The sequence below is a fragment of the Scyliorhinus torazame genome, chromosome 2, assembly GCF_047496885.1.
Source record: "Scyliorhinus torazame isolate Kashiwa2021f chromosome 2, sScyTor2.1, whole genome shotgun sequence".
In the NCBI taxonomy this organism is placed as follows: Eukaryota; Metazoa; Chordata; class Chondrichthyes; order Carcharhiniformes; family Scyliorhinidae; genus Scyliorhinus; species Scyliorhinus torazame.
The window spans coordinates 295,033,179-295,049,611 of record NC_092708.1 but is presented as its reverse complement, the minus strand read 5'-3'; the positions used below and the strand labels follow the sequence as shown (position 1 = coordinate 295,049,611).

General features: G+C 53.7%; 1 protein-coding gene across 2 annotated transcripts in view; it reads left to right on the top strand.

Moving 5' to 3' along the window:
- The window catches only part of egln3 (egl-9 family hypoxia-inducible factor 3), a 108,700-nt gene that overhangs the window by 9,461 nt on the left and 82,806 nt on the right, over nt 1–16,433 (top strand). The gene's annotated exons all lie outside the window — the stretch shown is intronic.

Here is a 16,433-nt window from a genome sequence, read left to right as displayed (position 1 = left end):
CACTCCGGAGTGCCTGCGCATCGCACCCCAAGCAGCTAACTTGGCCTCTATCTTCAAGCACTGGATGGCATGCTTTGAGGGCTACCTCCGAACGTACCCCGGCACACCGACAGACGAACAAAAGATGCAGGTCCTCTATTCCAGGGTGAGTCCTGACGTCTACTCCCTTATCGAGGACAAGGACGGTTTCACCGGTGCCATCGCCGCGCTGAAGGATATCTACATCCGGCCCGTCAACCAGGTTTTTGCTCGCTACCAGCTTGCCACACGACGGCCTGATTACGATGCTCAACTTCAACAACCACGTCTGGCTTCGACGACCCTCGACCAGTCGCGACCCCGGACGCTCCAGACTGCACCACTACAGTCCTAATGAATGGCTACGAGACGCCGTGTCTTATCGACTCTGGGAGCACAGAGAGCTTCATTCATCCGGACACGGTAAGGCGCTGTTCCCTCGTAATTCGGCCAAGCACCCAGAAAATTTTCCTGGCGGCGGGATCCCACTCCGTTCAGATCACGGGGTTCTGCATCGCTAACCTAACGGTGCAGGGGAGGGAGTTCCGAAATTACCAGCTGTATGTCCTCCCCCATCTCTGTGCGCCCACACTCCTAGGGTTGGACTTCCAATGCAACCTCCAGAGTTTAACATTTAAATTTGGCGGCCCTATACCCCCACTGACTGTCTGCGGCCTCGCGACCCTCAAGGTTGAACCGCCTTCCTTGTTTGCGAACCTCACCCCCGATTGCAAACCCGTCGCCACAAGGAGCAGACGGTACAGCGCCCAGGACCGAGCATTTATCCGGTCAGAAGTCCAGAGGCTGCTGAAGGAAGGCACCATCCAGGCTAGCAACAGTCCCTGGAGAGCCCAGGTGGTAGTTGTTAAGACCGGGGAGAAACAGAGGATGGTCATCGACTATAGTCAGACCATCAACGGGTACACTCAGCTAGATGCGTACCCTCTCCCCTGCATATCTGACATGGTCAATCGGATTGCACAGTACAAGGTCTTTTCCACCGTGGACCTCAAATCCGCCTACCACCAGCTCCCCATCCGTCCCGGTGACCGCAACTATACTGCCTTCGAAGCAGACGGGCGGTTATACCACTTTTTAAGGGTTCCATTCGGCGTCACGAACGGAGTCTCGGTCTTCCAACGAGAGATGGACCGAATGGTTGACCAGCACGGTTTACGGGCCACATTCCCGTATCTCGACAACGTCACCATCTGCGGCCACGACCAGCAGGACCACGACGCCAATCTCCAAAAATTCCTCCAGACCGCTCACGCCCTGAACCTCACAACAAAGAAAAATGCGTGTTCCGCACCGATCGTCTAGCCATCCTGGGCTACGTAGTGCGTAATGGAGTGATAGGCCCCAACCCTGAACGCATGCGCCCCCTCATGGGAGATCCCTCTCCCCCACTGTGCCAAAGCCCTGAAACGTTGCCTGGGCTTCTTTTCTTATTACGCCCAGTGGGTCCCCCAGTACGCAGACCAGGCCCGTGCACTAATCCAGTCCACTATTTTTCCCCTGACCACAGAGGCATGCTAGGCCTTTAGCCGCATCAAAGCGGATATCGCAAAGGCCACGATGCGCGCCATCGACGAGTCCCTCCCCTTCCAGGTCGCGAGCGACGCATCGGATGTAGCTCTGGCGGCCACCCTCAACTAAGCAGGCAGACCCGTGGCCTTCTTCTCCCGAACCTTCCACGCTTCAGAAATCCGCCACTCCTCAGTGGAAAAGGAGGCACAAGCAATAGTGGAAGCTGTGCGACACTGGAGGCATTACCTGGCCGGTAGGCGATTCACTCTCCTCACTGACCAACGGTCGGTTGCCTTCATGTTCGATAATGCACAGCGGGGCAAGATCAAGAACGACAAGATCTTGCGGTGGAGGATCGAACTCTCCACCTTCAATTATGAGATCTTGTATCGTCCTGGAAAGCTGAACGAGCTATCAGATGCCCTATCTCGCGGCACATGTGCCAATGTACAAGTGGACCGTCTCCAAGCCCTCCACGAGGACCTCTGCCACCCGGGGGTCACTCGTTTCTACCACTTCCTTAAGGCCCGCAACCTCCCTTACTCCGTCGAGGACATCCGAACAGTCACCAGAAACTGCCAGATCTGCGGTGAGTGCAAACCGCACTTTTTCAGGCCAGATAGAGCGCACCTGGTTAAGGCCTCCTCGACCCTTTGAACGCCTCAGTTTGGATTTCAAAGGCCCCCTCCCCTCCACCGATCGCAACGCGAACTTCCTGAACGTCGTTGACGAATACTCCCGTTTCCCTTTCGCCATCCCCTGCCCCGCCATGACAGCGTCCACGGTCATTAAAGCCCTCGGTACCATTTTTACACTGTTCGGTTTCCCTGACTATATCCATAGCGACAGGGGGTCCTCCTTTATGAGTGACGAACTGCGTCAATTCCTGCTCAGCAGGGGCATAGCCTCGAGCAGGACGACCAGTTACAACCCCCGGGGGAACAGGCATGTAGAAAGGGAGAATGGAACGGTCTGGAAGGCCGTCCTGCTGGCCCTCCGGTCTAGGAGCCTCCCAATTTCCCGCTGGCTGGAAGTCCTCCCGGATGCCCTTCACTCTATCCAGTCCCTGCTGTGCACCACCACGAATCAAACGCCTCACGAGCGCCTCCTCCTCTTTCCTAGGAAGTCCTCCTCTGGAACGCCACTTCCGACCTGGCTAACAGCTCCGGGACCCATTCTGCTCCGGAAACGTGCGCCCGCGCACAAGTGAGATCCGTTGGTGGAACGGGTGCATCTCCTTCACGCCAACCCGCAATACGCCTATGTGGAGTACCCCGATGGCCGACAGGTCACCGGTCTCCCTGCGAGAGCTGGCGCCCGCCGGAGCTACCCTCCCCCCCCCCCCCCCCCCCCCCCAACGCCAATCACCCCCTCCTCACTCCCGCCAGTTCATCCTTCATCCCGCAGCCACCCTATTCCCGGGGGGTTCGATTCTCCTCCCAGACCCGCCCAGGAGTAAGGACACAGGGGACAGCGCTACGCTCCCAGAGTCGATGGGACTCGAGCCAGCGCCATCACCACCACGCCCGAGACGATCGGAAAGGACGACCAGGGCGCCCATCCGGCTCATCGAATCACTTTAACTCTCAACGTTTTCAGTTATTGTGTCTTGTTATAGTTATGGCATCATGCCGACCCTGTTTGGCCCGTTGGCCCAGTTTTCAGTTATTGTGTCTTGTTATAATTATGGCATCATGCAGACCCTGTTTGGCCCAGTTGAAGCGATAATTTTGTGTTTTGTTCAATGTTACGGCACAGTACCAACTCTGCAAACCCCTACCACCATGCGAACCACCATCCCGCTGGTTTTTTTTCAACAAGGAGTGAATGTGGTGGTATGTATTAGGGGTAATACGGTACACCACGTGTCGACAGGCTATTGGTGGAGGGATGCCAGGTCCTGATAGGATCTGCCACCTACTGGACTCCACCCGGAAATGCCGGTATAAGAACCCAGTTTTTCCCTCAGCAGCTGCATTCTGTAACCACACTGCTGGGGATAAAGTTCTGCTTAATAAAGCCTTCAATTGACATTACCTCAACCTGCCTCGCGTCATATTGACGGTGCAACAATAGTCTGGAGAAAGTAAACCCAGAAAACCGTTTCAAACTAAATTGACAATTAAAGCAAGTGAACAAGATTTCGAACGAGTTAAAGACAAACTTCGACAAAAGCCTGGATGACCTCTGGATGGAGTAACAGGTGAAAACTATGTAACAAATCTTGACCTTCTAGCTTCTAAATACCCTTTTGGCCTAACATGTCAAGGCATTCCACAGTTCATTATCAGTCAAAATTTGACACTCAGCCACATAAGGAGATATTAGGGCAGTTGTCAATGAAGACTTGGTTAAAGGAGGAGAGTGAAATAGGGCAGACAGGTTTATGGAGGGAAGTTTTTATGTTTGTATGATTCCGTTCCAGACAGTATAAACATGACACCATGTGGCTGGAACCCATTTGGAAGCTGCCTGAAGATTAGGATGGCAATGGGGGCAGACCGGGAATGAAAATACCTGCGCAGGCTGCCTTGCCACTAGCAACTTTCACAAGATGGGGAGAGGGCAGCCCCAAGAGCCTGCCCGATCTGTTGCCGACTGCACTTAAAGTTGTTAAAGAGTTAATTGAAGACTGGTGGCTGCGTGCTGGGTTAGGGGCAGAATGGGCATATGGAGGCAGATACACAAAGGAGTCAGCCATGAACACCCCTAGAAAATTAGGTGGGCCTACAAAAGGAAGATGGGTTCAGAGGGGATTTGGTTACTGGCACACTGGTGCTTGCACAGGTTGTGGGGAGAATGGCCACCAAGTGCTTGGCAGTGCAGGGATCATCATCCTTCTAACATCATGGGGCAAACGAAGAAGGGGAATGGCTTCCTAACACAATTGGGAGGCTACCCAAGTGCAAGGGGGACAGCGATTGACACTGGAGGCACAGCTTTCCAATTTCAGATCTGATGGAAATAAGGAGGAAAGACAGATCCCTGGATCTAATGAGCAGCAGTAAGGCAGCGGAAGCCATACTCACAATGTGGCATGTATCTCCCCACAGGGGACAACTATCTAGACATGCCAAAGAATCGGTGCTGCAGGAGGCTGCAACACCAAGCAGATAGTCACAACGACTTACGGCCTTGTTGCGGAAGACCTCAATTCTTACAATATGGTTGGCCATGCCTGCCAGTAGCCATCAGCCACTGTGACCTTGATCTTTTTTGCCTCTGGCTGCATCCAAGGATCAGCAGTGGATCTTTTGTGGCAATTTGCAAATAGCTGCACACACTTGCAGACAGATGGACCCCGCAAGTGCAAAGGGCAGTGGGTTTCACCTTCATCACTGGATTCTCCCAAGAACTGAGCATCATTGATTATGCCCATGTGGTCATCGGGGTATTTAGTGATCGTCCAGTGATATTCATCAAGAGGAAAGACATTCTCATTCAATGTTCAACAGAGCTGTTATTATCATAACAAGAGCTTCCTGCCTGTATGCACTCATGTTCTGGCAGCTACCAAAACTCCCATCATCGTCTATGATGCTGCAACTCTTCATTCCATGCCCCAAACTACGTGCATGGATTCTAGGGTGTAAGGGACATCCTTTTGAAGAGATGATTACATCTTTTTACGAGAACCTGAGATAAGAGACACCGATTTAAACGGTTCAACTCTTTCTACTAATGAAGGGTGTACGCTGCCCTGATGTTTCGCTACCATTGTTCATACACTCTTGTCTCCCTTCACTACTTTTTATGTTTCAATATTTACAGTGCTCAAAAAGGGCTCATTACAGGTGGTAGAAACCCTAATGACCCACTCAGTCCTCTAGCTGACGCAGTGACCTTGGCTCTGTCACTTCTATATTGTGTTCCTCTTGTGACATTGGATAAGGTGGAGGCTGCCTCTCCAATTAGTGTGCCTTGCGACTGAGATGCATGTGGCAATTGTTCCTGTTTTGGAGGTGCCTATGGGGGTGGGGGTATCTCGCCCCAAGTAGCTCTTTTTACTGGCATCACTGCAGGACTAGTCTCTGTCACCTGGGCCTTGCTGCACAGATAATCGTTCAAAGGAGCCAAGGGGGTACATAATGGGTGGTGATAATGTGTAGAAAGGAGACTTCCGGTTGCGGCTATGCCTAGGTAGGTCGCACGTTTGGCAGCTCCCGCCGGGAACGGACTTTTGGGCTCTCCAGATGGGCCGCAACGGCAATTGTTCGACGGCTTCCAGTGTGGGAAGGTGACAGCAAGGCCCCCCCGACATTATATGGATTGGACCAGGAGTGCAGCGGTTTAAAAAAGTGATCCTGGGGCAGCGAAAAGTGCGAGGGAGGAAAAGCAAGATGGCGGAGGATGGAGACCAACCAACGTGGGTGCAGTGGTCGCAGGAGCAGCAGGAGTTTCTTAAACGCTGCTTTGAGGAGCTGAAGACAGAAATGCTGGCGCCAATGAAGGCGGCGATTGAGAAGCTTGTGGAGACCCAGAAGGCCCAAGGGGCGGCGATCCGGGAGGTGCGGCAAAAAGCCTCGGAGAACAAGGATGACATCTTGGGCCTGGCGGTGAAGATCGAGGCGCTGCACAAGAGATGGGCGGAAAATTTCGAGGACCTGGAGACCTCGAGGAGGAAAAATCTTCGGATTCTGGGTCTCCCTGAAGGAGTGGAGGGGCCCGATGCCGGGGCATATATGAGCACGATGCTCAATTCGCTGATGGGCGCGGGAGCTTTCCCGAGGCCCCTGGAGCTGGATGGGGCTCATCGGGTCCTGGCAAGGAGACCCAAAGCTAACGAGCCGCCAAGGGCTGTAGTGGTGAGGTTCCACCGCTTTATGGACAGAGTGTGTCCTGAGATGGGCCAAAAAAGAGCGGAGCAGCAGGTGGGAGAACACGGAGATCCGAATTTACCAGGACTGGAGTGCGGAGGTGGCCAAGAAGAGAGCTGGTTTCAATCTGGCTAAGGCGGTGCTCCATTGGAAGGGGGTGAAGTTCGGTATGCTGCAGCCAGCATGATTGTGGGTCACGTTCCAAGATCGGCACCACTATTTTGAAACGCCCAATGAGGCATGGAACTTTATACAAACTGAAAAGTTGGACTCAAATTGAGGGTTTGTCGTGGGGGGATGTTTTCCTGTGTTCACTGTGTTTATTACGTTTGGGGAATGTTCTCTTGGTTTGAGTGCTGGGTGGGGATGGGTGAATAGATTTGATGTGGGAGAGTGTGGGCGTCGGTGTTGGAGGGGCAGGCCCCCACAGAGGAGGAGGGGGAGTGGAGGCCCAGGGATGGGGAGTTGGGGTAAGGCCGCAAAAAGGAGCTGCGCCAGAGGGGTGGGGCCTGCTCAGGAAAGCGCGGGCTTTTTCCCGCGTTAGGGAAGGATAGGGGGCGGGGGGGCGGTGCTGGAGAGGAGCGCACACTGACTGCCAAGGGGAGGGGGGATTCTCACACTGGGGGGTCGATGGAATGACGGGAGAGGCCGGGGTCAGCAGGAGTCAGCTGACTTACGGGAGTGTCATGGGGGGGAGCAAAATGGATAGATGTGGATCTAGCGGGGGGAGGGTGGGAAAATAGGGTTGCTGCTGCATTGACCAACGGGGAGCTGGAAGTAGGAGAGGTAGTCGGGGCGGGGGTCTACCGCCTGGGGGACGGGAGGCGTGGGCACGTGGCTGACCTAGAAAAGGAGATGGCTAGGTTGGGGGGGGGGGGGGCGGGGCGGCGGCGGCAAGTAGCCCCCCCCAATCTGGCTGATATCTTGGAATGTGAAGGGCCTGAACGGGCCGGTCAAGAGGGCCCGGGTGTTCGCGCACTTAACCACGTCTGCCTTCAGTCCCTTTATGCTCCAGGAGACACATCTGAAGGTGGCAGATCAGGTTAGGCTGAGAAAGGGATGGGTAGGACAGGCTTTCATTCAGGGCTGGATGCGAAGAACAGAGGGGTTGCAATACTGGTGGGGAAGCGGGCGTCGTTTGAGGCACTGAATATTGTAGTGGATAATGGGGGTCGATATGTGATGGTGAGCGGTAGGTTGCAGGAGGTGTGGGTGGTACTGGTGAACGTATATGCCCCGAATTTGGATGATGCCGAATTTATGAAAAGCATGCTGGGTTGGATTCCGGATACAACACGGTGCTGGACCGTTCTAGATCCAGAACGGGTAAGAGGCCGGCTGCGGCCAAGGTGCTCAGGGGGTTTGTGGACCAGATCCATGAGTGGATCCATGGAGGTTTGTCAGGCCGCTGGCCAGGGAATTTTCCTTCTTTTCCCACGTCCATAGAGCCTACTCCTGGATAGATTTTTTCATTTTGAGTAGGGCGCTAATCCTGAAAGTGGAGGGAACGGAATATTCGGCCATTGCCATCTCGGACCACACCCTGCATTGGGTGGAGCTGGAGTTGGGGGAGGAGAGGGACCAACTGTGGCGCCTTGATGTGGGACCAGCTGTGCCGCGTTGATGTGGGACTATTGGCGGATGAGTGGGTGTGCGGGCGGGTGCGGGGGTGCATTGAAGGATATTTGGAGGCCAACGACAATGGGGAGGTGCAGGTGGGGGTAGTCTGGGAGGCGGTGGTCAGGGGAGGGCTAATCTCCATTAGGGCGCACAAGGAGAAGAGGGAGAGGTTGGTGGGGGAGATTTTAAGGGTGGACAGGAGGTATGCGGAGGCCCCCGAGGAGGGGCTACTCGGGGAGCACCGGAACCTCCAGACGGAGTTCAACCTGTTGTCTACGGGGAAAGCAGAGGCACAGTGGAGGAAAGCGCAGGGGGCGACGTATGAGTATGGGGAGAAGGCAAGTCGGATGCTGGCACATCAGCTTCGTAAGAGGGAGGCAGCGAGAGAGATTGGTGGAGTTAAGGATAGAGGGGGGAATACGATGCGGAGTGCGGTTAGAATAAACAAGGTATTTGGGGACTTCTATGGGGATCTGTACAGGTCTGAGCCCCCAACGGGGGAGGAGGGGATGCGACGATTCCTGGATCAGCTGAGGTTCCCGAGGGTGAAGGAGGAGGAGGTGGCTGGTTTGGGGGCACCGATTGGGCTGGAGGAGCTGGTTAAAGGATTGGGGAGCATGCAGGCGGGGAAGGCCCCAGGACCGGATGGATTCCCGTTTAAATTCTACACAAAATACGTGGACCTGCTGGGCCCGTTGCTAGTGAGGACTTTCAATAAGGCGAGGGACGATGTCTAGGGCGCTGATTTCTTTGATCCTGAAGCGAGACAAGGATCCACTGCATTGTGGGTCGTATAGTCCGATCTCGCTCCTCAATGTGGATGCTAAGTTGCTGGCGAAGGTGCTGGCTACGAGAATTGAGGACTGTGTCCCGGGGGTGATTCATGAGGACCAGACAGGATTTGTGAAGGGTAGGCAATTAAATAAAAATGGGCGGAGGCTCCTCAATGTGATTATGATGCCCCCGGTGGAGGGGGAAGCGGAGGTAGTGGCAGCTATGTTCGCGGAGAAGGCCTTTGACCAGGTGGAGTGAGAGTATCTTTGGGAAGTGTTGAGGAGGTTTGGGTTCGGGGAGGGGTTCATCAGTTGGGTCGGGCTGAGCCCCGGTGGCGAGTGTGGCTACGAATCGGCGGAGGTCGGAGTACTTTCGGCTGTACTGGGGGACGAGGCAGGGGTGCCCCTTGTCTCCCTTGTTGTTTGCACTGGCAATTGAGCCTCTGGCCATGGCACTGAGGGAGTCCAGGAAATGGAGGGGACTGGTCCGGGCGGGAGAGGAACATCGGGAGTCGTTGTATGCTGACGACCTGTTGCTGTATGTGGCAGATCCAGTGGAGGGGATGGCGGAGGTCATGCGGATCCTAAGGGAGTTTGGGGACTTTTCGGGGTATAAACTCAACGTAGGGCAGCACTGTAGCATTGTGGATAGCACAATTGCTTCACAGCTCCAGGGTCCCAGGTTCGATTCCGGCTTGGGTCACTGTCTGTGCGGAGTCTGCACATCCTCCCCGTGTGTGCGTGGGTTTCCTCCGGGTGCTCCGGTTTCCTCCCACAGTCCAAAGATGTGCAGGTTAGGTGGATTGGCCTTGCTAAAATTGCCCTTGGTGTCCAAAATTGCCCTTAGTGTTGGGTGGGGTTACTGGGTTATGGGGATAGGGTGGAGGTGTTGACCTTGGGTAGGGTGCTCTTTCCAAGAGCCGGTGCAGACTCGATGGGCTGAATGGCCTCCTTCTGCACTGTAAATTCTATGGTAGGGAAGAGTGAGCTCTTTGTGGTGCATTCAGGAGACCAGGGAAGGGGGATAGACGAGCTACCGCTGAAGAGAGCGGAAAGGAGCTTTCGGTATCTAGGGATCCAAGTAGCTAGGAGTTGGGGGGGGCCCTGCACAGGCTCAATTTGACGCGGTTGGTGGAGCAGATGGAGGAGGATTTTAAAAGATGGGATGTGCTGCCACTCTCGCTAGAGGGTAGGGTGCAGTCGGTCAGAATGACGGTCCTCCCGAGGTTTCTCTGTGTTCCAGTGCCTTCCCATTATGATCCCCAAGGCCTTTTTCAAATGGCTAAGTAGGAGCATCATGGGTTTTGTGTGGGCGAATAAGACCCTGAGAGTGAAGAGTGTTTCTGGAGCGTAGCAGGGACAGGGGGGGAGCTGGCGCTGCTGAATTTGTGCGGCTATTATTGGGCAGCCAATGTGGCGATGATCTGTAAGTGGGTAATGGAGGGAGAGGGGGAAGTGGAAGAGGTTAGAGATGGCGTCCTGTGTGGGCACGAGCCGGAGGGCGCTGGCGACGGCACCGCTGCCGCTCTCGCTGACCAGGTACACCACGAGTCCGGTGGTGGCGGCGACGCTGAAGATCTGGGGGCAGTGGAGGCGACACGGGCGAGGTGGGAGCCTCGGTTTGGTCTCCGATTCGAGAGAATCATCGGTTCGTCCTGGGAAGGATGGATGGGGGGTTTCGGAGCTGGCGTCGTGCAGGGATGAGAAGAATGGGGGACCTGTTCATCGATGGGACGTTTGCGAGCCTAGAGGCGCTGGAGGAGAAGTTTGGGCTACCCCCGGGAAACGCTTTCAGGTACATGCAAGTGAGTGCGTTTGTGAGGTGGCAGGTGAGGGAATTCCTGCTGCTCCCGGCACAGGGGATTCAGGACAGGGTGATTTCGGGTGTATGGGTTGGAGAAGGCAAAGTTTTGGCGATTTACCAGGAGCTGAAGGAAGAGGAGGAGGCCTCGGGGGAGGAGTTAAAGGGCAAGCGGGAGGAGGAGCTGGTGGAGGAGATGGATGAGGGTCTGTGGGCTGATGCACTGAGTAGGGTTAATTCTTCCTCCTCTTGCGCCAGGCTCAGCCTAATACAGTTCAAAGTTACTCACAGAGCACATATGACAGGGGCGAGGTTGTGTAGGTTCTTTGGGGTGGAGGACAGATGTGGGAGGTGCTCGGGAAGCCCGGCAAATCACGTCCATATGTTCTGGTCGTGCCCGGCACTGGATGGGATTTGGAGGGGTTTTGCGAGGACTATGTCCAAGGTGGTGAAAGCCCGGGTCAAGCCGAGCTGGGGGTTGGCATTATTTGGGGTAACTGACGAGCCGGGAGTGCAGGAGGTGAAAGAGGCCGGTATCATAGAATTTACAGTGCAGAAGGAGGCCATTTGGCCCATCGAGTCGGCACCGGCTCTTTGAAAGAGCACCCTACCTAAGCCCACACCTCCAACCTATCCCAGTAACCCCACCCAACACTATCGGCAATTTAGCATGGCCAATCCACCTAACCTGCACATTTTTAGATTGTGGGAGGAAACCGGAGCACCCGGAGGAAACCCACGCACACACGGGGAGAACGTGCAGACTCCGCACAGACAGTGACCCAAGCCGGGAATCGAACCTGGGACCCTGGAGCTGTGAAGCAATTGTGCTAACTACCGTGCTGCCCAAATTTTTGGCCTTTGCGTCCCTGGTAGCCGGCGGAGGATCTTGCTACTATGAACATAAGAACATAAGAACTAGGAGCAGGAGTAGGCCATCTGGCCCCTCGAGCCTGTTCCACCATTCAATGAGATCATGGCTGATCTTTTGTGGACTCAGCTCCACTTTCCGGCCCAGAAAGATGCGAAGCCCCCTAGTGTGGAAGCTTGGATCAATGACATGGCAGGATTCATCAAGCTGGAGAGGATAAAGTTTGTCTTGCGCGGGTCTGTGCAGGGGTTCCTCAGGCGGTGGCAACTCTAGACTATCTCGCGGAGCGTTAGGAGGAGGTCAGCAGCCCACGGCCGGGGAGGGGGGGGGGGGGGGGGGGGCGGAGGCGTCATTGGGCGCTGGACCCAGTTCCTATGGACCACAATCTTGTCAGCTCACTGCCTCGGCCACCCGAATCCAACCTACTTGGTCTGGATGGGTGACACTTTTCCCTGAGACCCTTTGGAAACAAGACCACCCCATCACCCTCACTCCCTTGAGGAGGATCTTCCAGTCAGCATCCACAAAGCAAGAGGCTAGGTTCTAGCCCCCTCTCTCTACTGTTCCATCGGTTACAGTACCAAATTATTCAGTGAAACAGGAGCTATGGTTGTGAGTCTTCATCAGGCTGTGCTCAGTTTAAATCAGGCCTGCTCTTTTTTGGACATGTTTCAGTGGCCACTAATTGACCACTCCTATTCCACCTTCCAACCAATTAACAGTTCGCCCCTATGAAAATCACCAGTCTCTCCTAAGAGTGAGATCGAGACCCTGAAACATCCACTTCCTGCCCCTGAAAGGAAGATTCTGCCCAAATAGTAGTAATAAACATTAATTCTTTTAAGAAAAAGGAAAAATAGCATTAAAAGTGACAACCTTTCTTTTTCAAATTTCAGCTAACTGTGCAAGAATTAAGTTTTATTTTTTGAGTGACGCCTTCATCTATTAAATATTTCCAAGCATCCTAAGTAGTCTCAACGTTCTCAAAACTCAAATTGAGCCTTTTTGTTTAAGCTAACAGGTATTTTGTTATGCACCTTTATCTTAAAAATATGTAAAATTACAAGAAGGCTTTAAGTAATATTTTAATTGTGTTAATTTCCAGATTAAATGTCAGACTTCTATGAGGAAAGAATTCTTCAGTTTTTGATAGTGAAACATTTGTAGTAGAACAGTTTCAGCCTCAGCACTTTATTTTATAGTGATTTCCTTCTGACATAAATTTTCAAACTGGATGCTTGCATTCAAAGGGTGATTGGATTTCTGTTCAGTTGCCATGAATTTTTTGTATTTGTTGACTGCAAATGATTTTTGTTATTGTGTATATACTAATTTTAAAAAACAACTGCAGTCGTTGATGACTCTGGTTTTCTTTGGATAGATGTCATTTTGCAAAAATTAGGACAGGAGGATTCAAGAACATCAACATGAGTGAGCAATACTTGTACAGGACTACATAAATAGTACAGTTTTAAGTCTACACAAATTCTAGAGCAGGGATTCCCAAACTGTGTGTGGGTCATGACCTTTCTGAGGAGCGGCCTGCCAAAATTGGCATGGCTGCAGCCCCAATATGGTTGCTGCCTGCCTTTGTTGCCAGCACGAGACAGGCAGCTTCTGCCTCCTCAAGGCACTCTAATGTTAAAATCATTGAAGTTAAGAAAGTTCCTCTGCTTTTCTGAGAATACTTTATAAACTTGATTTTATGCAACCACCATTAACAGCTGGTATTTGTGATGTGAACCAACCTATTCTAGGGAGGGAATTTAATGCCCTCTCCCATGGTGAATTTGATTGGGGGGGTTCACATTTAAACAGGTGAGAGGGTGGCAATGGGGGGCCCCACCAACTTCCTGCCCCCAACACAGTTAAATTCATAGCAGGAAATCCCATGGACAGCTTTCCCCGCCACCAAATTGAGGCCGTTAAGTGGCAATTAACACCAGCGGCGTGTGGTTAATGTGTTATGTGGAAAGCTTGAGAAGCAAACACTTGCTTGTGAGCTCCTGGGGTGTACCTTGTTTAAAGGCACTTGGTGGATTACACTGAGACACCTCTTTCCTTGTTGCTGATTTTTCTTCCCCTACCCTGTGACCGCCTGCCATCACTCATTGTGCCTGGGTCCATCAAACCCTAGGGCTGCGATGGGTGTAGTATTGGCAGAAGTCACCACCTCCCTGGTGACACTGGCCATTCAGTGAAGAGCTACCAGCCTCTCTGGCTCACTGTCTTTGATTTCAGAAAAGTCCTGCCACTGCCCTGCTTCGTGCCTGTCCTATTAGAGGTGATGAGCATTTGCCAGCTCTCCAGACAGTGGGCGAGACCCCCGTTGTCTCCATTTAAGTACCACCCCAGGTGTTCTTAACATGTAGCTAAACTCTATTCTGCTGAGTCCATTTAGATTGCACTGCATAATTTGCTGAAATTACTTTGCATAAATGCAACATATCCATTTGTTCATGTACCTGTCACGCTCTGCTCCAACTTCTTTCATTTTCTCAGCACCAGCCAAAGTCCTACACTATGACTCCAGAAATATTGTTTACTATCTCTCCTTGTCCTTCTCAAGAAAGTTCAATATCATTGACCACTAAGTTAACACTGGCATTGTTCAATTTACAACTTGTCTGTCTGAATGCAGCCAGCACATGGCAGCAAATTCCATTAATTCTATGGAAATTGGGCTTAAGTAGTGATAATTGGTTTTTCGCCAAGCTATGGCGAGCTTCCGATTTCACACCTATGCCTCTTTCCTGAAATTGCCTTCAAACATAACTGCTTCCAGCTTGGACTACGATCGCATTCTGCTTGCTGTTTTCTCACTCTCCATAAACCGTACCTTGTCCAAAAACATTGGTCCGATGGTGTGTTTCTGGTGGCTTGCCATTGGTGTCTGGCAGGATCTTCCAGGCCTGCCTGCCAGAGGCCATCTGATGTTATTTGACGGCTGTGAATGTTATAGTTAATGAATTCTTCCCTGGTCTTGGTCCACCCTATCTTTGAAATATCCAGCATCCCTAGTTCCAAATACTCAATTTCTCTAACTTAAAACTTGCAGTCATCTCTCTTCTTATTCCTTCGGTCGCAGACATGTCTACTCGGCCAGACTCTTTGGAACTCCTTCCAAGCACTTTCCATCGCATCTCTTCAAGATCCATATCTTCAATCACGGGGTGGGTGGGGCCTTGGCTGTGTTGTTTGGGGGGGGGGGCCTTGGCTGCGTTTGGGGGGGGGGGAGCCTCGGCTGTGTTGGGGGGCGGGGGGGGGAGCCTCGGCTGTGTTTTGGGGGGGGGAGCCTCGGCTGTGTTGGGGGGGGGGGGGGGAGCCTCGGCTGTGTTGGGGGGGGGGGGAAAGAGAACCTCGGCTGTGTTGGGGGGGGGAAGAGAGCACCTCGGCTGTGTTGGGGGGGGGGGAGAGCCTCGGCTGTGTTGGGGGGGGGGGGGGAGAGAGCCTCGGCTGTGTTGGAGGGGGGAGCCTCGGCTGTGTTGGGGGGGGGGGTGGGGGGGAGCCTCGGCTGTGTTGGGGGGTACCCTCCGGAGGGGTGGGCTGTCATGGGAAGAGGGGAAGGCGATTGCGGGGAGGGGGGGTGGCAACAGCAACTGGCACCAGCATGCCAACCCCTGGGGCATGCCTAGGGGCCATCCCACTCCATGGGACTGGTCCGGGTTTGCACCCAGGGGCACCCGTCCTGCTGGGTGCCCATAGGGCCCCGGGGTTCGCCACGGGGTGCAGGGGCTGCTGGTTTGATCCCCGGCTACCCCTGCATCATCTGGCTCTGCCAGCCCTGGATGCACCAAGGTGTCAACGCCCTCGGTAATGCTCCTCCGTGATTGGGGCATGCTCTGCAGCGTCTCGGCAATACCCATCTGCAACTGGGACAAGCTCCGCAAAGCCTCGGCCGTTCACATCTGAGAGCGGGACATGTCCCGCAGCACCTCATCAAGGTCGGCCTGGTACTGGGTCACATCAATAGTGAGTCGGACATTCTGCCGAGACCCTCCATCATGGCTGTCACCGACTGTGCAGTGCTTTGGACACCTTCACTAATGGTGCCAACGTTGTGCACCAGGCTCTCCACTGTGGTTGCCACTCTAGCATTGTTAGCCTCAGTGCCATGCATTGCCTGTGTCTGTAGCCTCCAGGACTCCTCCAATCGGCTATGGACCTGCAGGAGTGTCGCTGACATCTCCTCTGAATGTCCCAGCCGCACCCTCACCCTATCACTTCCATCGGCTCTGGGTAACCCTGTACCAGAGGTCAGCATCAGGCTGGGACCCAGCTTGGTCCTGGGATCCATTGGACCTCCAACTGTCTCGCCTGGGGGTTCCTGCCTCCACCTCATGTGCATCAGCAGCTGTGTGGTGCTCATTAGATTGTGCCCCAGAAGCCTGACAAACATTTTCCACCAAGGTATGTGTATCTGCACTGGCAGAGAGTGGGGATGACAGCTGTGACGCATCAAAGTGTTCTCCTGGGAGGCTGGAGAGAGTGCCACCTGGGATGGACTGGCACCATCGGCTGAAGGACCTGCGGGCGAATGAACATGTGGTCAGTGAGAGGGATGGGCCAGTCAGTAAGGCAATAACAACTCTTATTACACAGGTCCTCCGGTTGGGGCCTGGTAGATCCTTACCTCTGCAGCTTCTGCCAACCACCACGTTGGTGACCACTCTGTCCTCTGCTATCCCCGCCACCTTTTCATTTCATTCATTTCATTTCATTTCACCTCCAGGCCCTGTTCCTCAAACGTGGTTAGGATTCTTTAGTCCGGTACGCCTCCGCCAGTCTAAGCCCTCTCTCGCCGACTATGCAAGAGCTTCTCCTGCGGAGACACAGTGAGGGCATTCTTAGCCACATGCGTGGTTCACCGTGGTGGGAGCGGGGTGTGATGGAAGGGTTAGGGGGAAATGAAGGGAGAGGAGGGTAAAGGGAGGATTGGGGGCCGCATGGAGAATTGGGAGGAATGTGGATACTCACATGGGGGCGGAAGATCTCGGGGGTTG